Source organism: Crotalus tigris, unplaced genomic scaffold (assembly GCF_016545835.1).
Source record: "Crotalus tigris isolate CLP2741 ecotype Arizona unplaced genomic scaffold, ASM1654583v1 scf7180000024339.11422700, whole genome shotgun sequence".
Classification (NCBI taxonomy): domain Eukaryota; kingdom Metazoa; phylum Chordata; class Lepidosauria; order Squamata; family Viperidae; genus Crotalus; species Crotalus tigris.
The window spans coordinates 3,717,348-3,741,745 of NW_024100509.1; the positions used below are offsets into that span (position 1 = coordinate 3,717,348).

Here is a 24,398-nt window from a genome sequence, read left to right on the forward strand (position 1 = left end):
GGTCCTTCCCCCGCTGGTTTGGAGGGCTTCCCCGGATCAAGTGGAAGGGCTGCTGTCCTCCTGCAATCAAACGGGAGCCCCCTCCTTGCTTATCACCTCTATGGGGTGACTTTCAACCCTTTCCAGGGTCCCCCAGCAGAGCAAATTCAGCTGCGAAAGACAGAACCCTGTCTTCCTGCATCTGTGGCACCACAACGTTGAACCGGAACTCAGTCATTGATGAAGATATTGAAGAGTATTGGGCCTAAGACAGAACCTTGTGGTACTCCACAGCTTACTTCCCTCCATGTAGATGTAGTACCATTAAGGATGACTCATTGAGTACAGTTTATCAGCCAGTTACAAATCCATCTGGTGGTGATGTTGTCTATCCCACATTTTTCTAGCTTACCAAAAAGTACTTTGTGATTTACTTTGTTGAATGCTTTAGTGAAATCTAAGTTTACTATGTCTGCAGCATTTCACTGGTTTACTAATTTAGTCACTTTGTCAAAGAATGAAATAAGATTGGTTTGGCATGATTTGTTTTTAACAAATCCATGCTGGCTTCTAGTTATAACTTTATTTGTTGCTAGATGTTTGCAGATCTGCTTTTTGACTATCTTTTCAAGTATCCTCCCAGGTATTGATGTTAGGCTGATTGACTTGTAGTTTTCTGGGTCTTTCTTGAAGATGGCATGCAAGCCTTTAATCATGCACAGAGAAAGCCCTCTAGTGGACAAAGAGTGAACCTCGAAGGAAGAGTACCCTGGTAAATGACCTGCAGGAGGTGACCCCGAGTGGTGAAAGGGTGAATCGCGCTGAAGTATCCACAAACACAGGAGAACGCACCCAGTGATGCCTCCACCCACAGACAGCACCCCAGTAGATGATCAGCAAGTAGTGACCCCTAGTGATCAAAGAGAGAAGTTCATCAAATTTGCTTCAAAATAGCTAGGAAGTGTACTGAACCTGTCCTAGCCATGGCAGAGTGTCCCATTGATCTAGAAGAAGGGGTTCAACCAACCAGCCTAGATGAGACACCCCAACCAGCCGGTCAAGGAGAAATGCTGCAAACAAACAACCTTGACCTGTACACAGAAGCTGATGCTCAAGCCTCAGCAAGGCCAAAGATGTCTCAGGTGCCCTATGACCTGAGGCAACAAAGAAAGCCTACAGAAGCCATGCACTCACATCTGATAGAAAGATGGGAGTCGCACTACAGGCACCATGAAAGACACTGGAGGAAATTACTCCAACTCTACCAAGGGCCTCAGGAGAAGCCCTCTCCTGAAAGTTCACGCCAACTGGAAGAAGGAAGATGCCCTCGAACAATGGATGAGCTCCAAGCGGCAACTCGAAGACATTCAGGTGCAATTAGAAGACCCAAAAGTCGATAGCGAGATGCAAAGCCTCAAACTATTAAACAAGGAGTGCCATAAGTTTCTGGAGAGTCCACAACACTGCCCGGAGCCCGAGCCTCGCACGAGAAACAGACCAGTCGAGAGGGCCGATTCTGAAGTTTCCCACCATTCACAAACGCCACCCCAGCGGTCACATGTAGCTCCATCTCATGCCTCTGGAAAAGCCTCATCCTTTCACCATATATCCAAGGCACATTCCAGTGTGTCACAACAATCTCACATCACAGGCACCTCCCGCCATTCAAAAGCATCTTCTTGTCATAGTCAAGCATCCCGAATTTCACAAGCAGAGCAAGCAATCATTGATGCTGAAGCTGCCAAAGCAGTCTTTCGTGTGGCACAAGAGGAGCAACTGAAAAAGAAGGAATTGGTGGCTATGGAACTAGAAGAAGCTGAGATGGAGGGCAAACTAGAAGCTGACGCAGCCAAAATGGAGGCCAAATGGGAAGCTGAAACAACTCAAATGGAGGCCAAATGGAAAGCTAAAATAGCTCAAATGGAAGAAATGTTGAAGCAGCCCAAATGGAAGCCAAACGAAAGCTCATACAGAGCCAACGAGAAGTGGCACATAAAGCAGCAAGAGCGGAAATCCTTCAGACATCACACCAACATGCCACCTTCTTGCGCAATTTGGAACGACCGGACATACCAACTGAGACAGCTACAATGAGCAGCTTCTACTCCTTCGACCAAGGAGCCCCAGTATGGCTCTGAAAAGCGCTCAGAGGCGCCCATCAAGGTCAACTGCACTTTAGTGTGTATGACCCACCATTCCTCAGCGAACCCCCAAGCAAAGAAATGTACTCTGTGTCACACAGCACAGCAGAGATGGAAAGCCACGTTCTGTGTCAACCAGCTCCCCCCAATTGCCTTACGGTTCCTAACTCCTGAAGCAGAAAATTTGACTCCATTGAGAGTAGACGCCCCTGACCCCTTTGCCTACCACGGAATGGTTAGAGTCCCAACAAGCTCCTCAACTGCCTTTAAGATGGAACCTGAATGGGTCATCCCAGGGACGGTTTGTGTTGATCAACCGCAAACCCCAACCCAGGTGAGCATCTAGAAAACCTCCATTCACAGTAATGGAACAGCACCTCACCTAAAACCACACCTAGAAAACTGCACGCTTGTGACAACCAAACCTGTTTTAGAAGCAACAGTGTTCCAGACCAGTAAGAATTACAACAACTTAGCCTTGTCCATAGAGGACAAACAACGTCTGCAGCTATGCGCATTCTCCCTGAGCACCACACACTGGGATAAGCCACGTCTACCAGAACAGAAACAAGACTGGGAGTCATGGAGTGTACTCCCAAAATGTCTCCAGAGTATGCAAGTGCAGTGCACGTATGTCTCCAGCTCATCCACCATCGTACAAAGGAAAGAATTGTATGCTTCCTCAAATGTGTCAACAAAGGTAAATGCAGCCTCAAGATGTGTCATAGTCTACAGCGGGGAGAGCCACACCCACATTGTTTTGATTGCAACCATAAGATACACCAGAGTCTACGCGGGGAGAGCTGCAGTCTCGGTGTCTTCTTTGGAAAAGCGAGACTAACAATACAACAAGGCCACACCATACCAAGGCTAGAACTATGTGGCACCACTTTAGCTGTAAAGCTCGCAAACTTGATAGCGAAGACGTTGTGCCTACCACCTTCTATGCAGACAGCAAGTTGATGTCAAGCTACATCTGCAAACAAAGTAGACACTTCTACGTCGATGTAGGCAATAGAGTAGAAAAGATTGAAACATCTTTAAGCCCTAAACAATGGCAACATGTACCAACAGGTAAGAACTTTGTGAACCAAGTTAAGTGGCCCAACCTCGCCACATAGTTAACAGAATTGATCTGGCTAGAAAGTTCTGAGTTCTTGGCTTGTCCAAACAGCCAGATGCCACGGAGACCACAATGCTATATGCTTTCAGCTCCAGATCAACATACCAACGTTCAACCTCAGACGCCCAGTAAACTTCAACCAATCTGCTTCAAACCCACCTCTAAGCGGAGACACCTGAGATTGGGCATAGTTTTGATCATCTTGATCACTTGTCTTAGCATCCCAAAAATTAACCTTGTAGGAGCCTGCAAGGACCTACAGACTATTGAAGATATTTGCCATGATCCAGTGATTGACAAATGTCTGAAGGTCAAAAATTGCCTTCCCCATACATCTCACATGGGCAAAGTGTGGGAGCGCATGATTGGTGCACCCCACAAAATCATGGACTCTATGTCGTCAAAGACACCCATGCCCACAAATGAAGTCCTCACTACCCTGATGACAACAGTAGCAGCCATCTTCAATGCTCCATCGGTGGTTCCAGACCCTGCGGTTCCTGAGTCTTTTGCCCCTGCTGTTGTTCCTGAATTTCCAGCTGATGTTCCTGATTCTTCAGTTCCAGCTGATGCTCCTGATTCTTCAGTTCCAGCGGATGTTCCTGAATTTCCAGCGCCTGCTGTTGTTCCTGATTTTCCTGCTCCAGCTGTCCCTGAGTTTCCAGCTGTTCCTGATTCTCCAACTGTTCCTGAGTTTCCAGCTACTGCTATTCCTGAGTTTCCAGCTGTTCCTGATTCTCCAGCTCCAGCTGTTCCTGTTTTTTCAGGTTCTTCGGCTCCTGAGTTTCCTGTGTTTCCAGCTCCGTCGGTTCCTGAGTATCCTGTGAATCCAGTTTCCTTTGTTACTGAAAAATTTTGGGTTCCAGTTTCCTTTACAGGAAGAAGACCTTGTCTCACTGAGAGACAAGAATGCATACCAGAACTATTGGGCCATGGGACGTGCGCACCGGGTCCCACCCAGTTTAGATGAATTAGTTTGCCAAGATGAGGTCCAGATCGTGAAGCCACATGAGTCAGGGCATGACTCAAAGACTCTTGTACCAGGCTGATCACCGATTTGGTCCTGTTGCTGATGAAGATGGAACTAGAAGATCAAACCTCAAACTATGTATTGTGTTTATGCATTGTTTGATGTAACAGTTTCTTATTTCTGTTATAATTATGCATGTTTTTATATGTACCTTATAGTTATGCATGTTTTGATACCATGTTTTAACCTATTTAGTCACTAGTTAGTCAACAATGAGTATTGCATGCCTTAATGCTATGTTTTCTTTGCTTACTTCAGTTAGTAGTGGAAATTTAAATTTCCAAGCAGGGGAGTGTTCTGGACCATGTAGGTCTGTATGTTAGAATATCTGGCATTTATTGGGTTAAGTGCTATCTCCTTAAGAGATGGCTTATGGGTAATGTAGTTTTAGCTAGTCAGCTATATCATGTTAGTAGGTCAGTGGGAGGAGCCACCAAAATTTATTACGGATATCCTAGCCACAAGCTGGTGGGGAAGGTTCTTTTGTTTCATCCAGCCTCATGTCTCCTAGCCACATGGCTTGGAGGTTCTATGCCAACATGTGAGTCTTATGCAGAAGAAGAGGGGAAAATCCATTATCAAATTACCTGTGGAATGAGCTGTATTGCTGAAATATGCTTCTGGACGTATCTCTACATAACAATGAGTTATTGTTTAGGATTCCTAGAAATGAAGCTATATTCTTTGTTTATTCCTCTGAGTTATCTGTCTGTCTCAAATGGGACTAAAGCAGTCTGTACTGTCTGGCGCAGAACAGTCAGATAGGTGTTCTCTTACCATTTTCTTGCTTATTTTAATTTTTGCTTTTAGTTTGTCTTTTGCAGTAGTGTTTCTGGTATGTTAGGTTATAATTTCTTTTTGTGTGAAGACTGATGCAAAGAATGAGTTAAACAGCTCTTTCTCCCTACTGCCTGTTACTTCCTTACCATCTTCTCTCTTTAGTGGACCTACAGTTTCCTTGACTTTTTTCTTGTTATTAATATGTTGGAAGAAACTTTTTTTATTGTCCTTGATTTCTGTTGCAAGTCTTTGTTCATTCTGAGCCTTTCCTGACTTCATCTTTGCATGTTCTGGCTGTCTTCTGATAATCAGCCTTAGTTATGTCTTCCTCTTTCCATTTTTTGTACTTGTCCTTTTTGTCTTTCAGTTTGTCAGAGAGAGCTTTGTGCAGCCATGCTGGCTTCTTCTTGGATTTCGTATTTTTCTTTTACAATAGTATTGTGCTGGTTGGAGCTTTTATGATCGCATTTTTCAGAGTTTCCCATGCTTCTTTAGTTGTTTTCCCCTTTAGGATTTTCATCCGTGGAATCTTTCCTAGGCTCTCTCTGAATTTGTTTAAATCAGCTCTTTTAAAGTCTAAGACACTGGTTAGATTATGTTCTGTTGCTTGCGTTTGCATTATATTGAATTCCAATATGACATGGTCACTCTTGCCCACAGATCTGGCAGTTTCAACTCCCTCTATCATTTCTTCTCTACTAGTAAGAATTAGGTCCAATATAGCTCGAAGAGAGCCAAGAGAAGCTCTTGAAGGAGTTCCTGTTGCTTCCGGTGAGAATTGATACTTTGAGTGTTCAAACCCGTTGGGTTTCTGTAGAGAAGAAGCTGTCACAGATTGAAGAGGCTCTCAAAATCTTCTCCAGACCCAAAGTCTTCATCAAGTTGGACTCCTAAGCACAGAGGCCATCTTGTCTTTGGCCTCTCCAGCCTTTTGCACTCAAGTCACAGGTGGCTTTGCTTCCTCACACAGTAGTTCCTGCAGTTTGTCTTGTTGCATTGTCTGTTGTTCTGGCTGTAAGTCCTGATTCTTTTCAGCACAAGGAAGCAAATCTGTGTTTCTTGATCAGGCATGGGAAACCTGTGCAGGTAGTAATAGTCCAGACCTGGGATGATGAAAGCTGGAACCCAAGAACTTTTGGTGGGCCGAGAGAGCTGTTTCCCAAATAAACTTTCTCAAGAATGTCTTATTTTTAGATATTTAGGGATACAACTAACTGCTAGATGCGTTACGCTCAAGAGAGACAATTATGATAAACTAATTGAACAGATTAAAACTGATTTAGATATTTGGACCAACCTACAGCTCTCCTTTATGGGCAGAATAGCTGTAATCAAAATGAATGTGCTACCGAAAATTTTATTTTTGTTCCAATGTATACCCATAAAATTGGATAAGAATTTTTTTCAAAACTTTAACAAAACTATAGTCACATTTATTTGGCAAGGAAAAAAGCAAGAATTAAATTAAAATTACTGCAGGATTCAAAGGAAAGGGGGGGGACTTGGCTTCCCTGACCTGGAAAAATACTATCAGGCCATAGTACTAGTATAGGTGCGGGATTGGATACTTTGGAAGAACAGGAGATTATTATGTCTGGAAGGTCATGATTTACAAATAGGATGGCATGCTATGCTATGGGACCAGAAATATAAGACACACAAATATTTTTGAAGGCATTATATAGATGAGCTTTAATTGATGTATGGGTTAAAACCTTGCAACCAAACTATACTCAAGTCCCCAGCTGGATCTCATCGTTAGAAATGCATGTACATCCAAAGTTTATCCAATTAGGGAAGATTATAACATATAAAAACGTACTAGACGAGAAAGGGGAATTGAAGCCCAGGAAAATTTTTCAAGACGAAGGGATAGAACTAGAATGGTGGGCATACCTTCAATTACAGGCGAGATATTGGAAAGATAAAAAAGAGTTAGGCATAAAAATAGAACCGATAGGGCTGGATAAAATATTACTAGGTACTGAGGATAAAATGATTAAAAAGCTATATCATTATTTGTTAGATCAGGCAATGTATGAAGAACAGGTAAAAGAAACCATGTTAATGTGGAGCAGAGATTTTGATCTCAACTTTGATCTGCATATCTGGCAAGAATTATGGGTACGAAATAGGAAGCTTACTTTGGCCACCTCTTACAAGGAAAACCTCTACAAAATGTTCTACAGATGGCATTTCCCATCCACAAGATTAGCTAAAATGGGTCCAAATATTTCTTCCACGTGCTGGAAATGTAAATTGGCAAGAGGGACATATTACCACATGTGGTGGGAGTGCTCAAAAGCCCGTGACTTTTGGAACAAGGTTAAAAAATGGCTGGAACAAATACTAATGATAGAGGTAGAGCTAAAACCAGAACTCTTCCTACTAGGCATAACTACGCAGAAATACGATAAAGGGATACTTTACTTGATGCTCCATATTCTCACGGCTGCTAGATTGGCATATGCACAAAACTGGAGGAATAAAGAAATTCCAACAGAAGAAGAGATTTTATATAAAATCCTATTGAGTGCTGATATGGATAGGCTCACAACGGAAATGAAGAACAAGACAGAGTCAGATTACTTTGAAATCTGGGACAAATTCTATTGTTGGTGTGAATCAAGGAGAACTGTTCGGGTTTTAAGTTAGTGTTAAGATAGAGATATATAAAACTGTATGTTAGTATATAGAGAAACAAATTAGAGACTGTATTGTATAGAAAAATACGTATATATAGATATTAAGAATTATATGTATGATGAGGAATAAATTGTTAGGAATATGTACACTGGAATGTTATGTTATGTCCATCTTTGTTTTAACTGTTTTATAAATAAAAAACTTTTTATATAAAAAAAAGAATGTCTTACTTTTCAGGCAAAGGGGGAAGATCATTTTCTTAAAAAAGGAAAAAGTACACATTCTCAGCAGCTTTGCAAGCTTAGAGGAGTATGTGCATTTTTAACTTAGATGATTGGACAGTTTAAAACAAATAAAGCAACTATTGCATAAATTTTTAAAGAATTGCATATAAAATAAGATCCAAGTTAGAGCAACATCTACATAATACTCGCATAAAGGCGGCTCTATCTTTTACTGAAGAGCTTTGTTTCTTATTTTTTGTCTTCCTATGCTATATATAGGAGGAAAAGGGTTTGATGAGATATTAGGCTACTAAGAGATTCAAGGCTTTTATGCCCCTTAGGGTGCTGGTGCTACATTTTGATTACGTCAAAGAGGATCATCTTATTGCACAGTTATAATCCTTATTGTGAGGTAGCAGGAAAGGAATCTGATTTCCCTGGTGTGATGTTGAGCATTTCATGTGAAGCATGAAAGTGAATCAAGAGTCCCACGTTAGTTAACAAATTGCCACTTTCTTTGTTATTCTCTCCTGAAGTAGCAAGATTAGCTACAATTTCAAATGATGGGGTTTTTTTTCTTTCTCTAATATTGCTCACGAGACAAATCAGAGGACACTTCAAATTTTCAAACAACAAGCACTTCTTAAAAAGTATAAAATACAAACTCTAAAACCAGAAGCATCATTAATAAAAGTCCTTTGTGAGAACCTTGTGTTCTGATACTTGTCTTCAGCAGGGAAGTAACAGAAGTGATCAAAGAATGTAGCAGAGTTTAAAAAGAGCATTTTTCTTTATCTATTTGTTCAACATATCCTATTTTATTATGCAACTGAGCATTCAAGCTTGAGTCTTATTACAACTTTACATTGCAAGAGCCAGTAAAGATCTCACACTCACATGTCAATATCTCTATTTATAACATTCAGAGAATAACAACATGGGAGCCCTAGGCCCACTGTAAAAACTCTTCTGAAAGAGTATCAAGGTGGGAAACAAACTTTTCTCCATGTTAATGATGTACCACAGGCAGGAGCCACCACTGAGATGGCCCTTCTTCCTGGTTCTACTGGTCAGACTTCGTAAGAGAGGGTCTGTAACATACCCTGCCTTCCTGCTCTGATGGGCCAAGTAGGTGTAATTGGGAAAAGACAAATAATCTGGTCCCAAACCATGTAGGGCTTTAAAAGTGGCAATCAGCACTTTGAGTTGGAGCTGGAAGTAAATTGGCAACCAATGCAGTTCCTGCAGGAGTGGTGACATATGTGCAAGCCTAGACTTGTAAAAAAACCATGTAGGATATCGTGTTTTTAATCAATTGAAGTTTCTGGATACTTTTCAAGGACAGCCCCATGTAGAGTGCATTGCAGTAATTGAGATGGGAGATGGCTAGGGCATGGGTAACTGCAAGCAAGGCTTATTGATCCAGGAAAGGGCATAACTGGTTGGACAACCTACATTTGCACAAAGTCTTTCCTGGCCATGACTGCTGTCAGTCCAGGAGAACCCCTGGATTATGTACCAGGTCCCTCTGGGCAATGCAACCCCATCCAAAATCAAAGATGGGAATTCTCCATGATCCAAAGAACCCAAACCCAGAGTCATTTCATCTTTCCATGGTTCAGCTTCAGCCCATTGCTCCCCCTCCGGCCCTTAACAGCCTCCAAGCACTGGGAGAGATAGGTCGTGACATCACTTAACTCACCATGGACAAATTAAGTGATGCCATATGAGATCAAATCATGCATTGCAAAGATCGCTTGGAGATGGGAGGTATTACTAATGTAATCTATTGGATCCCCTGCATGAATTGCCCCTGTGATTATGTAGGAGAGACAGGGAGGAAGTTAACCACCAGATTGCAAGAACATAAGCAGGCAATCAGATAAGGAGACCCAAACTCATTGGTAATCTCACATTACAATGAACAAGGATATACATTCAATTTCATAGCTACTAAGATTGTTGGCCATGCAGGTACAAAAAATAGCCAGGGAAATGATTGAAGCCTGGGAAATGAGCCCCTTGTCAATCAACAGGACTGCTGATTTACCACCAGTTTATTAGATACTTAGGAGCCGAGGACTTGGCAGCACAAGGAAACAACAGCCAATTGCCAGCCATCAGCACCCCAGTCAATAGGAAGGCACCACATAAATTTGATGCATAGAATCCCCCAAAGCACATATTCTGGTAGAGAGAAACTCCCTGAAGATGGACTCCAGCACAAGTCTAAAAGCTCTGGCCCCAGTGACCAACTCAGATTAGATCTTGTAAACTAATTTTGTTGGATAAGTTTCTTCTGATGGTTTTTTTTTTCATCTGCTAAAGATCAATATTGTTAAATTTGGGCATACAGGTAGACCTTGATTTACGACCAGTCAATTAGTAACTGTTCAAAGTTCTGATGGACCTTCCCTGAGAGCCACTTCCAACCCAGTTTTTAACTTCTGATGACTCCCCCCCCCAGTGTCACATAATCACATTTTGGATGCTTGGCAACCAGCCCGTATTTGCAGCATCCTGTACTCATAGGGCTACAATTTTATTCATTTTTTCTAAAAAAAACCAACAACCCAGCATTTACTTCAGGTTCCCAGCAAAAAATGTAGAATGGAATGGAATGGAATGGAATGGAATGGAATGGAATAGAATAGAATAGAATAGAATAGAATAGAATAGAATAGAATAGAATAGAATAGAATAGAATAGAATCTTGGAGGTCTTCTAGTCCAGTCCCCTGCTCAAGCAGGAGAACCTATACCATTTAAGACAGCTGACTGTCTAGTCTCTTCTTAAAAATCTCCAGTGATAGAGCGCCCACGATTTCAGGAGGCAAGCTGCTCCACTGGTTAATTGTCCTCACTGTCAGGAAGTTTCTCCTTAATTCCAGGTTACTTCTCTCTTTGATCAGTTTCTAACCATTGTTTCTTGTCCTGCCCACTGGTGCTTTGGAGAATAATTTGAACCCCTATTCTTTGTGGCAGCTCCTCAAATACTGGAATACCACTATCATGTCTCCCCTATTTCTTCTTTTCTTTAGACTAGCCAAACCCAAATCCTGCAGCCGTTCTTCATATGTTTTAGTCTCCAGGCCTTGGATCATCTTAGTTGCTCTTCTCTGAACTTTTTCCAGGGTCTCAACATCTTTTTTGTAGTATGGTGACCAAAATTGGTTGCAGTATTCCAGGTGTGGTCTTACTAGGGTTTTATAAAGCAGTACTAATACTTTGTGTAATCTTGATTCTATGCCTCTGTTTTATCTAACCTAAGGTTGTATTGGCTTTTTTGGCTGCTGCTGCACACTGCTGGCTCATAGTCAAGTGATCGTCCACTAAAACTCCAAGATCCCTCTGATTTTGAGCCAGGTCTCACCTAATTTGTATTTGTACCTTTGATTTTTCCTGCCTAAATGTAAAACTTTGCTTTTCTCCACATTGAAACTCATTTTGTTGGATAGGGCCCATTGTTCCAGTTTGTCAAGATCTTTCTGAATCCTGAGCTTGTCTTTTGGGGTGTTGGCTATTCCTGCGAGTTTAGTGTCATCTGCAAATTTGATGACTTCCCCTTCTATTCTCTCATTAAGTCATTTATGGAGATATTGAAGAGTACTGGGCCTACGACTGAGCCTTGTGGTACACAAATGCTTACTTTGCTCTATGTGGAGGACTACTCGTTGAGTATGGTTTGTCAGCCAGCTACAAATCCATCTGGTGGTGATGTTGTCTATTCCACCTTTCTCTAGCTTACCAAGCAGTAGATTGTGGTCTACTTTGTCAAATGCCTTACTGAAATCTAAGTATACTATGTCCACAGCATTTCGCCGGTCTACTAATTTGGTTACTTTATCAAAGAATGAAATAAGATTGGTTTGACATGATCTGTTTTTAACAAGCATGTGCTGGCTACCAGTTATAACTTTGTTTGCTTCTAGTTTGCTTCTAGTGGTAAGGCCACACTTGGAATACTGCATCCAGTTTTGGTCACCACGATGTAAAAAAGATGTTGAGACTCTAGAAAGAGTACAGAGAAGAGCAACAAAGATGATTAGGGGACTGGAGGCTAAAACATATAAGGAACGGTTGCGAGAATTGGGTATGTCTAGTTTAACGAAGAGAAGGACAAGGGGGGACATGATAGCAGTATTCCAATATCTCAGGGCTGCCATAAAGAAGAGGGAATTAAGCTATTTTCCAAAGCACCTGAAGGCAGGACAAGAAGCAACGGGTGGAAACTAATCAAGGAGAGAAGCAACCTAGAACTAAGGAGAAACTTCCTGACAGTGAGAACAATTAATCAGTGGAACAGCTTGCATCCAGAAGCAGTAAATGCTCCAACACTGGAAGTTTTTAAGAAGAGACTGGACAGCCATTTGTCCGAAATGGTGTAGGGTTTCCTGCCCGAGCAGGGGGTTGGACTAGATGACCTCCAAGGTCCCTTCCAACTTTACTACTATTACTATTACTATTACTAGTTGTTCGCAGATCTGTTTTTTAATTATCTTTCCCAGGCATTGATGTTGGTCTGTAGTTTCCTGGGTCTGTTTTTTTTTTTCCTTTTGTGAAGATGGGAACCACATCAGCCCTTTTCCAATCCTCAGGTACTTTCCCGGTGCTCCAGGATTTATGAAAGATGTGGTGCAACGGTTCCGAGATAACATCTGCCAGCTCCTTCAGACTCTGGGATGTAATCTGTCAGGTCTCGGTGATTTATATTCATTAAGGTCGGATAGGTGTTTTCTTACCATTTTCTTGCTTTGGGTCCAAGGGTTCCTTTAAGGGCCACCACAAAAAAATTATAAAAGTAGGCATAGTCACGTGGTGACCTGCTTAATGACTACCACAATTTATAAACTTAATTCCAGGCTCAGTTATGGCTGTAATTCGAGGACTACCCATATATATGTCCAGCCAAATCATGCACATCTGAAAGCAAGGAAACTTGGAGGCAGATTTTCAACTTTCATTTCTTCCATTTTATGTAAGAAACTAAGAAAGGGAGCAAAATATGCAGCAATAATTATGCCTGTTCATTCTGGAAATTCTGTTTTTCTAGCCAATGAATAATAGCAAATTTAAATATATTGTTTACATTTTAAATTATTTTTATTTTTACATATATTTATTTTATATACATACACACACAAACACACACATATTTGCTAAGCTCCTTCACTGTATACACATATAAACATATACACATGCAGTATTATCATTTTTTTAAAAAAAAAAACTGTCTGGTGAAGAGTGATTACAGCTTCATCCACTAAAAAAACAAATTGAAAATCCAGAGAGAGACAATAGCAGGTCTTATTTTCCCCAACACAAACACACATAGGAACAACAATCAAAGCAAGAATTCATAATTGTGTAACTTGACTCTCATTTTCAAAAGAGCATTTTATGAATATCAGAACATATTCTACCATGGCATGCAGATAAAGTTAACCATGATTTTAGATGGAGGATCATGGCAGGGAGACTGGCAATCCCAACAAGTTAAACCAGCATCCTTTGTTATTAGAGCTGCTGGCATGTTTATTTAGACCACGTTATATGGTGATCAGATTCTTGCAGCCCAGATCAGTTACACACAGTATACAGTACAAGATGGAATCTGTACAATGGAGAATAAAGTAGAATTACTGCTTCTCATGGTTTGCAAGCTACATATCTCTTTCTGCAACGTAAAGCAACATTTGCCTCTTTTCTGCAGTCATCCTCAGCCATTCAGTTGTGTCCGACCCTTGGCGACTCTATGGATCAGTATTCTCCGTGCCCTTCTGTTTCACACTGCCTCCTTCAACCAAAAAAGTACAAACCATTGTATACTTATTAATCTGACTTCTTTTTGAAAAAAGAACTTTGTATTTCTCTTTGTATGTTACAATTCATACCATTATTTTCAGGTTATTTAATTCTGATTTTAACTTCTAGGATGTTAGAAGACAAGAATCCTTCAGACTTGATAGAATGTGAACTGCTTGCTCAGACTCAAGTCACTCTGATTGGCACAAAAAACATTGCAACTGTCTGGTCCTGTGCAACTCAAATCAAACACAGAGAACCCAGTTCTGTCTTTATGGTCAACCATGACAGTAACTGGATTTGATCATTCTGTTTATTCCCCAACAGAGCCTCCTTAAACTGTGAAAGCTGTGAATTTATTAAAATCTAAACCTTTCTTTCAAAGCAAGAGCTTTTAACATCTCCCCAAGTTCTCACTCCTTCTAAAGGTAGCCCACACACTCCTGGCAGCATCAGCAAGAGGGCTGAGGTAGAAGTCAGGAGGCAGGGCTGAGACTGCTGAAGGCCCTGGACTTCTAGTTCAGCCCCAGCATCACCAGTGGCCCTGTCAAGGAGTGCCACTATGTAGGATTGCTAAAAGTGCAGAGATTGGGGGGGGGGGGAGATAGGCATGTGAAAAGAGTTGAAATGCACCTACAATCATAAATGCAGGTGGGTTGACCAAGCACTCAAATTCTGATCATGTGAACACAGAGGCACTGTGATGGCTATAACCTCTGGAACTGGGCATAAATACCATTCCTTCAGACCCACCATGAATTAAAATAAAATAAAGCTGGGACTCTAGATGTTAAGATTTTCAACCAGTGGGATAACTCCCCTTATTTTCTTGTTGCCCTTAGCTACCGCCAAGAAATACCCAAGACTGCTTAACTTAAGACTACTCTGCTGTGTTTCTGTCATAAAATATGACACTAAAAACACACACAAAACAACATTGTGCAGATATACCATAGCAAATTAGAGACATACCATATCCTGCAATTTACCACCTTCTCCTAGAAAGGTATTTGTGAACACCTATGAATCTAGGTCTATTGAAAGTTGAAAAAATTCCAAAATAAATGTGCACAGGACTGAAGTTATCATGTTGAGATTTTTACCCTATTTCAGTATTAAGTATTATGCATGCATTAAATACATGAATAATTCCTGCGTTAGAAAGGATGATACATCTCCCTCAAAAATGAAAAGATTTAGATTTGAGCTCTTTCCCCTTTTGCCCCATGTTAATCCATTTTGATTTCTCCTTTTCCTAGAATATGATATCACTATGACAGACCCAAATTTTTAGATAAGTATTATTATGAAACCACACATTTTAACAAAAACATTCAACAAGCCTTTAAAAAGAGGCTTCCCAAAGCTTCTTTTAGTCTGATTTTAGATGTGTCATGCCATGTAGGTGGAAGATATCTCTAAAGCAGTGGTTCTCAACCTTTTTAATGCCACGACCCCCAACCGGTCGTAAGTCGAGGACTACTCAACTGGTGCAGCACCGTTTGCAGAATGGGACTTTTGGCGGGCTCAGCAGGGCAGAGACAGCCTGGACAATTCCTACTGGCTTTTGAAAGCTAATAGAATTAGACTCTATTCAAGAGAGTCTATTCTATTGGCTTTCAAAAGCCAATAGAATAAAAGGGAGTAGCACAGCTAAGGGGGAAAAAATGGCGGACTGCATTGTTTGGCGACCCCCGTGAAATGGTCGTTCGACCCCAAATGGGGTCCCGACCCACAGGTTGAGAACCACTGCTCTAAAGCATTATACTGCAGAATGCTGCCATGCGCTTCTACTAGAGAACCACAACAAGGGGAAAATAAACAAAATGGAACCCACAATGCCTGCTAGTGAAGTATATATGGTACCCCAGTTCCAGAGTATAAGGTTAATGAGTGAGTGGTGAACTGAGGAAGCAAGCAGGAGTTGTAAAGAGCTGAAGTGGGGCTTAAGGAGGAATTCTTTTAAAAATCATTCCTTGAAGTCACTGGTGTTTAGTTCACTAGTTTGAGAAGAGACTTCCTAGTGGGGCTACCTTAAGAAACAAAAATGAAGCTGAACAGATAGGAGGAGCCTGCTGCCCTGACTTGCAATGCTTCTTGCACATCCCTTTTCTTTCCAGAAAACAACTTGGCATATATTTGCATTAAGTGCAAATTTCTATCAGTGCTTGAAGAAAAAATAAATCTAAGTAATGGAGCAGCCACATTTCAGACACAGGATAAAGATTTATCAGATCAAACAAAGGAGATGCTATGGTACCACAGGAGTTAGAAGAGGAAATAATTTGTCATAAACAGACAAACAAAACAGCAAGCCCAGCAGACAAAACAACTATCAAAAAGTAAGACCCACAAAATATATTCTGCAGTGCTGGAACTCTTCAGAAGAAATAACTCTCCAGAAGAAGCAGGCTCTTAGACTTTGGAGAAGAAAAGATGATACTGCAAAACATGATGTAGTGTGGTGGATCCACCAGTATCTTGCAGGAAGACAAAAAGGAGAAACCTCACAGTTGATGACTACATGGAACCCCAAAAAGTATGTACCGACAAAGCCAGGCGCACATAACTGTGCTGCTTGCCAGGCAGAAGCATCGATCTGGAACATGACAACACAATTTCTCATAGTCGCAAAAGATTCTGACACTAACCTTTTTGCTACTAACAGAATAAAATCATTGCTCCTATAGAAGAGCATTTACACTTTTTAAAAGTTTTTTTTTAATCCCGCCTTTATTTTTTTATAAATAACTCAAGGTGACGAACATACCATAGGATCTTTCCTAAAAGGTACATAAAGATGTCATCCCTTAATTTGTCATCTCATCCTCACAATTCAACTTATTAAAGAGAACAATTGCTCTCTTTTAATTTACAGATTTAAAACCTATATCATGACTATGTATCTATTTGTCAAATTCATAAGCACTTCGGGTAATAAGTAGAAAGATAATTTACCGTTATGTCGACATCATTACACAGGATGTTCTTATTGCTATCTATATTTTAAGTGCTTTTTATTACCTTATATTTTATGTCGGGCACACAACAGGTAAGCTCCCAGCCTCACCCCAGCTCCTGCCCACCTAGCAGTTCAAAAGCATGCAAATGTAAGTAGATAAATAGGTACCATTTCAGGGGGAAGGTAACAGTGCTTCATGACATCATGCTAGCCACATGACCACGGAAATGTCAATGGCCTTGAAATGGAGATGAGCACCACCTCTATAGTCAGCTATGGCTATCAGAGTAAAATCTGCAGGGACTCCTATATTTTATGTCAGAAATTAGTCTGAATCAAGTATTTCTCCTTTGGGGTTTGACCCCTTTTGTGAGTGAATTTCTATTCCTGGATAACTAAGCCAGAGAGAAGATGGAGTTTGTTTTGTGAAAGTGTGTGGTATGACTATTGCTTTGAAGGTATTAAGATCATGAAGAAGGTTTTCTTAGGCCCACCTAGCATACTTTGAAGCTTTGGAGTGGGAAAAGGATATTCCTTTGGGGCTCGTATACCTTGCATTTTTAAATGAGCTTGATGGATAGTGATTCAGAAAGGTCTTCACCAACAGTTGAAAGATATATAGTAGACAGATCAGGAAGCAGGCAACACATTACTTATCTCTCAGCACTAGGTAAGGCTCCTCCTCTGAGAAGGTAGATATAGTCCCATCAGCAGCCCCTTTAATGCAGTAGCCTTCATTGCAAATTTTTGATCTGTTTGAGTGAGATTGCACCAGAAATACCTAAAACATAGTTTGACTAAGAACCAAAATGTCCCCAAACTACAAGAGACACACATTTTTCTAATTATTCAACTCAGGTAGTACACATATTGTATTTTTTAAACAATCATACCTTTATATGCTAATAAGGCACCGGTGTGCTTTTCAGATTAAGTGCTTAGAGAAATAGTCAGAGCTTTTCCCCCAAACTATAACAGCCAACGCTAACGTGCTCCTCCTATGAAGCTGCAAGAAAAACCCTTCTGGACTGGACTGATAATCAATAAAAAAAATGCAATGAACATATACCATCCCCACTCCCAGTTTGGAATGTCTAAAATGGCCGCAAAGAAAATTGCAAGACACATTTGCTTGGATTAACAATTAATTTCTTTGTGATATAAACAGTTGCAGGCCTGGGAACAGCAAATCACAGAATGTTCCAGTTTTGTCAGAATGTAGTTGCTAAGTAGCATAGCGGAACCAAGGGGATAAAGCTGGCAAACAGGAGCATGAATACGGGAATGGAGAAAGGCAACATCACTACATCTAACAAACTGGAGAGTTACAACTTAAATCCAGAGATTTTTTAAAAAGCTGAACAGATTGTCTAGTGCAGTATTTCTCAACCTTGACAATTTTAAGGCATGTGGACTTCAACTCCCAGAATTCCACAGCCAGCAATGCTGGCTGTGGAATTCTGGGAGTTGAAGTCCACATGCCTTAAAATTGTCAAGGTTGAGAAACACTGGTCTAGTGTATATTATGTTCTTTTTAATGATAAGCCTGAACTAACCACAAATGGAAGACAGTTTAATTAAAATTAATGCTGCACAACTTTATGCCCATTGACTGTATATCACTTCAAAAAAGATACAGAACTCACAAAATGGCAAATATAATTTCGGTCTATTTTGAAGAAAGGAGATTGGAAAGATTTTGAAAACATCTGTTAGAAATTCTTAAGCTTTAAAAAACTGAATGGGAGTAGCACTGCCACCTAGTGTTGACATATAAACCAAACATTCATTCTGTTATGATGCCATCATTCAAACAATTTATGTTAACAAATAACTTCATAAACAACATTTTATTTAAATATTTATTTGTTTTTAGTGCGTATAGTTCTCTCTGGCTACTTGTACAAGAGAAATTAAAATGTAATTACTATTCAAAATGTAGTACAATTCAAAAAATAATATCTAAATAATAGATAGTACAGGAGCACTGAAATCCAATAAGACTCTCAAACAATATTCATGGGAAATTAAAAGTGTCTTAGTCTAGCACTGGAATGATATCAAAATAGGTGTCAGATCAGCATTCCTAGGAACAACATTTTATATTGGAGGCGTCTCATTTTGGAAGTGGCTAGTAGACTAGTAGAAGATCCCACCTCCATCCCGTGTACCCATTCATTCTTTGATCACTTTGTTGTTAACTTATGGTTTAACTTTGCTACCCAATGTTTTAATTTTTGATGCTTTGTTTTATATCATTAATTATTAATGATATAATTAATTATTAATCTTTAGCCAAAGTTTAGACTAAGTACACTTTCTGGCCTACTCAAATAGGGTATTATGGTAATCTGACTTGGAGATTTGTATAGGAGAACACTCAAAGCATGCTTCATTTTTCTGCAGTTAAATCATCAAAAACTTGAAGAAACACACAAAACATCTGTGCTTTTTTTGCAATTATTGAGGCTCACCAACAAATTCAGTGATTCCAGATCAATGCAGTCAAGGTAAGTGAATTCAAGGTGAGCATCAAGCAAAAAAGGCAACTGTAATAAAAACCTTTAGCTAGTTCTGAATGAGTCCTGTTGAATCAAGCTCTCCCGACTAGGATAACCACAAATAGAAGGATGTTTGGCTCAGCAACATTCTAAAGCCAGCTAAAAACCTAACAGACAATTGGATCTGTAATGAAATCATATCAGTGGAGGAACTACAGGTAGCCCTCGGTTCACAACTGGTTGCCTAACAGCCATTCAAATACCCATTTTCAAATGGACTTGAAATAAGTTACAACCCATCCTCAGAGTTACAACCACCCTCATGGTCACGTAATTGCATTTTGGGGGCTTGGCAACCAGCTTGCATTTATGACCAGTTGTAGTGTCCTGCAGTCATGTGATCACGTTTTGTGACTTTTTTGCCATTTGCAAAAACACCCATTGTGTTCTTAAGAACATGTGCTTCCCTTAATAACCATGGTGATTTAACGACAGTGATAAAAATAGTTATAAAATCCAATCCAATCACAAGTTGCCTCAACTTACAACCACTAACGACTTAGAACTGAAATTCCAGTTCCAATTATGATTGTAAGTCAAAGACTACCTGTAATTAAAATGTTAATCGAATCTAGTCGATTCGATCTGAGATGGTTAGATGGATGAAGGTTTTGTAGGAGGTTCATCTGCTGCTAAGGATTGCTAGTAAGGCCTTAAATATATAGAACAGACTGTTCTTCTGTGGATGAAGCGACACTAGTCTCATTCTTACTGGGGAACTTATTGGACTGAGGTTACAATCATGTTGAAATGACTAAATGGCTTAACTCATTGTTATTTTTATCCAAGAAATCAAATGAAGTGTAAAGCACAGAAGATTATTCCAACTGCTATGTTCTTAAACAATAACTTTGAATTCTCTTAATGTTCCACCTATTCTACCCCACATTTCTCAGGTGGTTTTATTTCTTAGCAAAAGAAAAAAAAATAATGAATCGGTAAAGTAAAAAGAACTGGAAGCCTGCAGTTTGTTTTTACATGAAAGTCAACTGTTGGACTCACCCAATTCTCCTGCAGCAGCTACACTGCAACCTTGCTGGTAAAAGGGATGAGCAATGAGGTTTGAGGCCACCTAGGCACTTGCAAACTCCGGCAGGTGTGCCTCAGAGCTGCCATTTCCTTTCATCATATTGGGAGCAGGAGGAAAGTAGATCAGCCTGAAAAAAAGGAGAAAGATGAAGCAGAGCCATCAGTCCACACTGAGGCTGGCCTCTGAGACAGTTGTTACAATCAGATCATGATTGTGTGAACACTTACATGTAAGATACCAAAGCCAGGGATTGGGGCTTCTACTGCTAAACAGGGGGCATGTCTGTCAAACAACCAGGTCACCAATCACAGATGGACTGCAGGAGAAGCTTCTTTTTGGTCTTGCTCCGGATACTTTGTATGATAAAACTGAAAAATGTTGCAGAAGGACATTTTCATTTTACAACGTTTGCCTTCCTCTCAATACACTGCAGAAGCAAAAGCAAACTGCAAAATGACCCAGAAGAAATAAGGCTAGTTTAGCCAACAGGATGAAAAACTTGGGAAGATCAGTCTTGTGTTCTCTTCCCTTAAAAAACTGAGAGAGGATGTAAGAAGGTAAGAACTCTAAAGTACAATGTTTAGATAAATACACATACAGGACAGATACCAGAAAGAAAGAAGAAGAAATACTATTTCATAAACAAAAATTGTGTTTAAATACTACTATATGTGCCAATCTTAATGTCAGAAGAGAATCAGATTATTGACTGGAAATATTATCACAACCTATCTCAAAAGCAATTCCATTGTGATAACAAAAAAAACCCCCTAAGTTTTATCAGACAAAAGTTCCTGCTTCCATTTACAGGCATATATATTTCAATTAACTGAATAGCTGGGATTAAATATCAAACTAACATCTTTGTTCAACAATCCATAATGGTCTGTTTCATATATAATACAACTATTATATATCCATAAAATGGTTGGATTGCATATCACACTAAGCCAGTGTTTCTCAACCTTGACAATTTTAAGGCATGTGGACTTCAACTCCCAGAATTCTGGGAGTTGAAGTCCACATGCCTTAAAATTGTCAAGGTTGAGAAACACTGCACTAAGCCAACAGCAAACAAATTACCTTATGGCTTAGATTACCTTTTGGTTACTGAGAATAATTACCATTTGGAACCTCTATGGAGATTCTCAGTCATCCAGGCCATGATTATCTCAAAGGTGCTTTTTCAAGAGGCAGCTGGACTTTTCATTTTTTCTTGAAGACGTTTCGCTTCTCATCTAAGAACCAGAACTGAAGAAGCTTCTTGGATGAGATGTGAAAAGTCTTCGAGAAAAAATAAAGAAAGCCCAGTTGCCTCTTGAAAAAGCACCTTTGGGACTTCCATTTGGGAGGGAACCAATGAATAAAAATGAACCAACGTGTGGCGTTCCCCTGCATACTTGCAAGGGAAAACTGGTGAGTCTCTTCCAAACCAAGACCTCCACTTGAAGAATGACTCAATTCTTTAAGAAAACCAAAAGTTAAATTGCAACACTGGTATGTAGTCTGCCAGTACAGTCTCAGGCCATTCTTTTTTAAAATGTTTCAGAAATCAGCTTATGGAAAGGAGATTGTGCCCTGTCTCCTGTACAATGTCTCCATGTCTTTAGCGTAGTAAAGCGTCAGTGTTATTCTGTGGCATAGGTTGCCATGACAACCTTCACCCCAGTCAATTTAGCAGCAATGCCATCACAATGTTTGTTTCCTTCCAGATACCCTTTAACTCATTTTGTCATCCAGTATTAGAGTATTATGTTAATGTAAAACAAATAACAGATTCCACCTTTATCTAATTCCACCCAGAAAAACTTTTGTACCACAGTATGATCAGGCAACATGGCAGCCTGCAAGGAAACCACAGATGTTGGCCCCGTAGTTGCACTGCAAAACAGAAGGAATCTGCAGCCATATTCGTGGCTAATCATTGTTGGGGCATAGCTTTTGGGTTCTGGCATACTCCTTCCATTGGACAGGCTGCTGGTTTCCACAATCTTTCTTTCTCTTTGTGTGAATCTCTCTTGGGATCCCAGTTTCCTCAAACACAGGGACAGCGTCTGCCTCAGGAGTCCTGTGGATGAAAATTTCCTTTTCCTCTACAATGTCTACCATGACTGCAAAGTTTTAAAACATCCTCATGGTTTTCTATCTTAAGGACACGTATAGAACTTAAGAACTTGAATTGAAAGGTGTATCAGTTTTGCTGTGCTACCTCACCTGCAGATACAGTCTAAACAAAAATAAGTTCTCATTATTCACAATAGATGGCAATTTGGCTTCCAATACAAATATGAACCTTATTAAGAAGTCTTGAACCACAGAAGTTTGGAACTGTGCACACAAATCTCTGGCACCCCACTTCCTAGTCTCACTCAGCATTGAAATCTTATCATTCGAACACCCAATCAGAATAGGAGATTAGACTTAGTTCTTCCTCCTCATTCCCAAACAGCAAATTTTGAATTAGTACAAATTGTCTGAAATTACATAATATCTGCTGCATATATAGTGGAGCTGAATTAAGACAACAGCTGAAAGACAGCAGTGCTAGACTATGGTACAAGACTAAAGATTCAGCAATAAAAAGACGATGATAGCATTACAAAGTTTAAATGATTAGAGGAATTGCTTTTCTTTCAAACTGTAGCAATTAACAATTGTTTGAAATGCAGCATTAAGTTAATATGGTCATATAAAATTTCCAAATGTAAAGAAAATATTGTTTTAAAAAGATATTGACTATTTTTTTCAGAAACAGCAGAATGCTTCTTTTGCATCCATCAACTATAAACCCTTTTTCCCATAAGAACAATTATCTTGGTTTTTGGTTGAAATTAAAATTAACAAACTAAAATATCTCAACGAATGGCAAATTTAAACATTTAAAATTTGTGTAACGAATAAAAAAGATATATTTTTATTACCTTAGATATTTAGATACCTGAGATCAATTATACTTGAGATCGCTAGCACAGCTAATTCATTTTAGAATGCCTCATGAGAGCTTCAAGATAGATTCATGAATTTAAAAAATCCTGTAATGTGTATCTATGAGTACTAACAAAGAGATCTTGTAATATCAGTCATATAGGAAACCTCAGCATTTCATTTGGAGAATACTGCTGAATCAGTTATATAAAATCTTCCAGAAAGGCATAAATATATGGAATGGGACAACTTGCCACAGCCAGCTTGGCGTGGTCAACTCACTGCCACCAGCTTGCCATCGCCAAGTTGCCTCTGCCCACTCACTGCCACCAAATCACTGCAGAACAACTCCACATGGCCAACTCACCAGGGGAACAATTCACCACGGGTGGCCAGAGGGAGAGCTGGGCAGGATGATGAGCAACCTGGTTGACAGAGTGCAGAGCGGTAGCTGTGGCTGGGGGCTCCCGTTTCACACATCCTACTGCTGCTGCTGCACCGAACTCTGAGCCAATGAGGCCGAGGATGGTGGGGATGGCAGCAGTGTGTGTGTGTGGGGGGGGGCGGGAGGCAGGGAGGCAGTGGCGACCAGGACTGTCCCATTTTTACACCACCAACCCGCCACTGCCACTCTATGCTCTACCCACCCGTTTGTTCATCCGCCCGGCTCTCTCTCTGGCTGCCTGCAGCAAGATGTCCCATGGCAAGTTGGTTGTGTAGAGTTGTCCTGCAATGACTTGGCAGTGGTGAGTTGGCAGAGGTGACTTGGCGGTGACGAGCAGGCTGCAGTGAGTTCACCATGGAGAATTGTCTTAGACATATAATACAGAGTAAGTGGAAGACAGAAAAGACTTCTGGGGCAAAAGGCAAGTTAAGTCAAAAGAAAGAAAGTACAGCATTTTATATTCCTAAACTTCCTGAGAATGACTCAAAGTTATCAAGGAAAACATTGTACCAATATTCCCAATTTTTTTAGGAATATAAGTTTACCCATATAAATCTACCTCAAGAATGACAAGATACATGATCATGATACAAGAACACAAGAATAATTTTAGAGAGAATATGGTGTTACTTCAAGTTTATCTATTTCCAAATATTAAACATAACGGATAAATTATTGATATAATATTATTGCTCACAATTGAATAATAAAAATATAGTTTATGTATTTAAAAAAACAAAAAAAGAAT

The 24,398-nt window shown here is 40.0% G+C and overlaps 1 protein-coding gene across 8 annotated transcripts in view; it reads right to left on the reverse strand.

Annotated features, from left to right (window-relative positions):
• Positions 1 to 24,398, reverse strand: part of NRG2 (neuregulin 2) — a 203,790-nt gene that overhangs the window by 138,285 nt on the left and 41,107 nt on the right. The gene's annotated exons all lie outside the window — the stretch shown is intronic.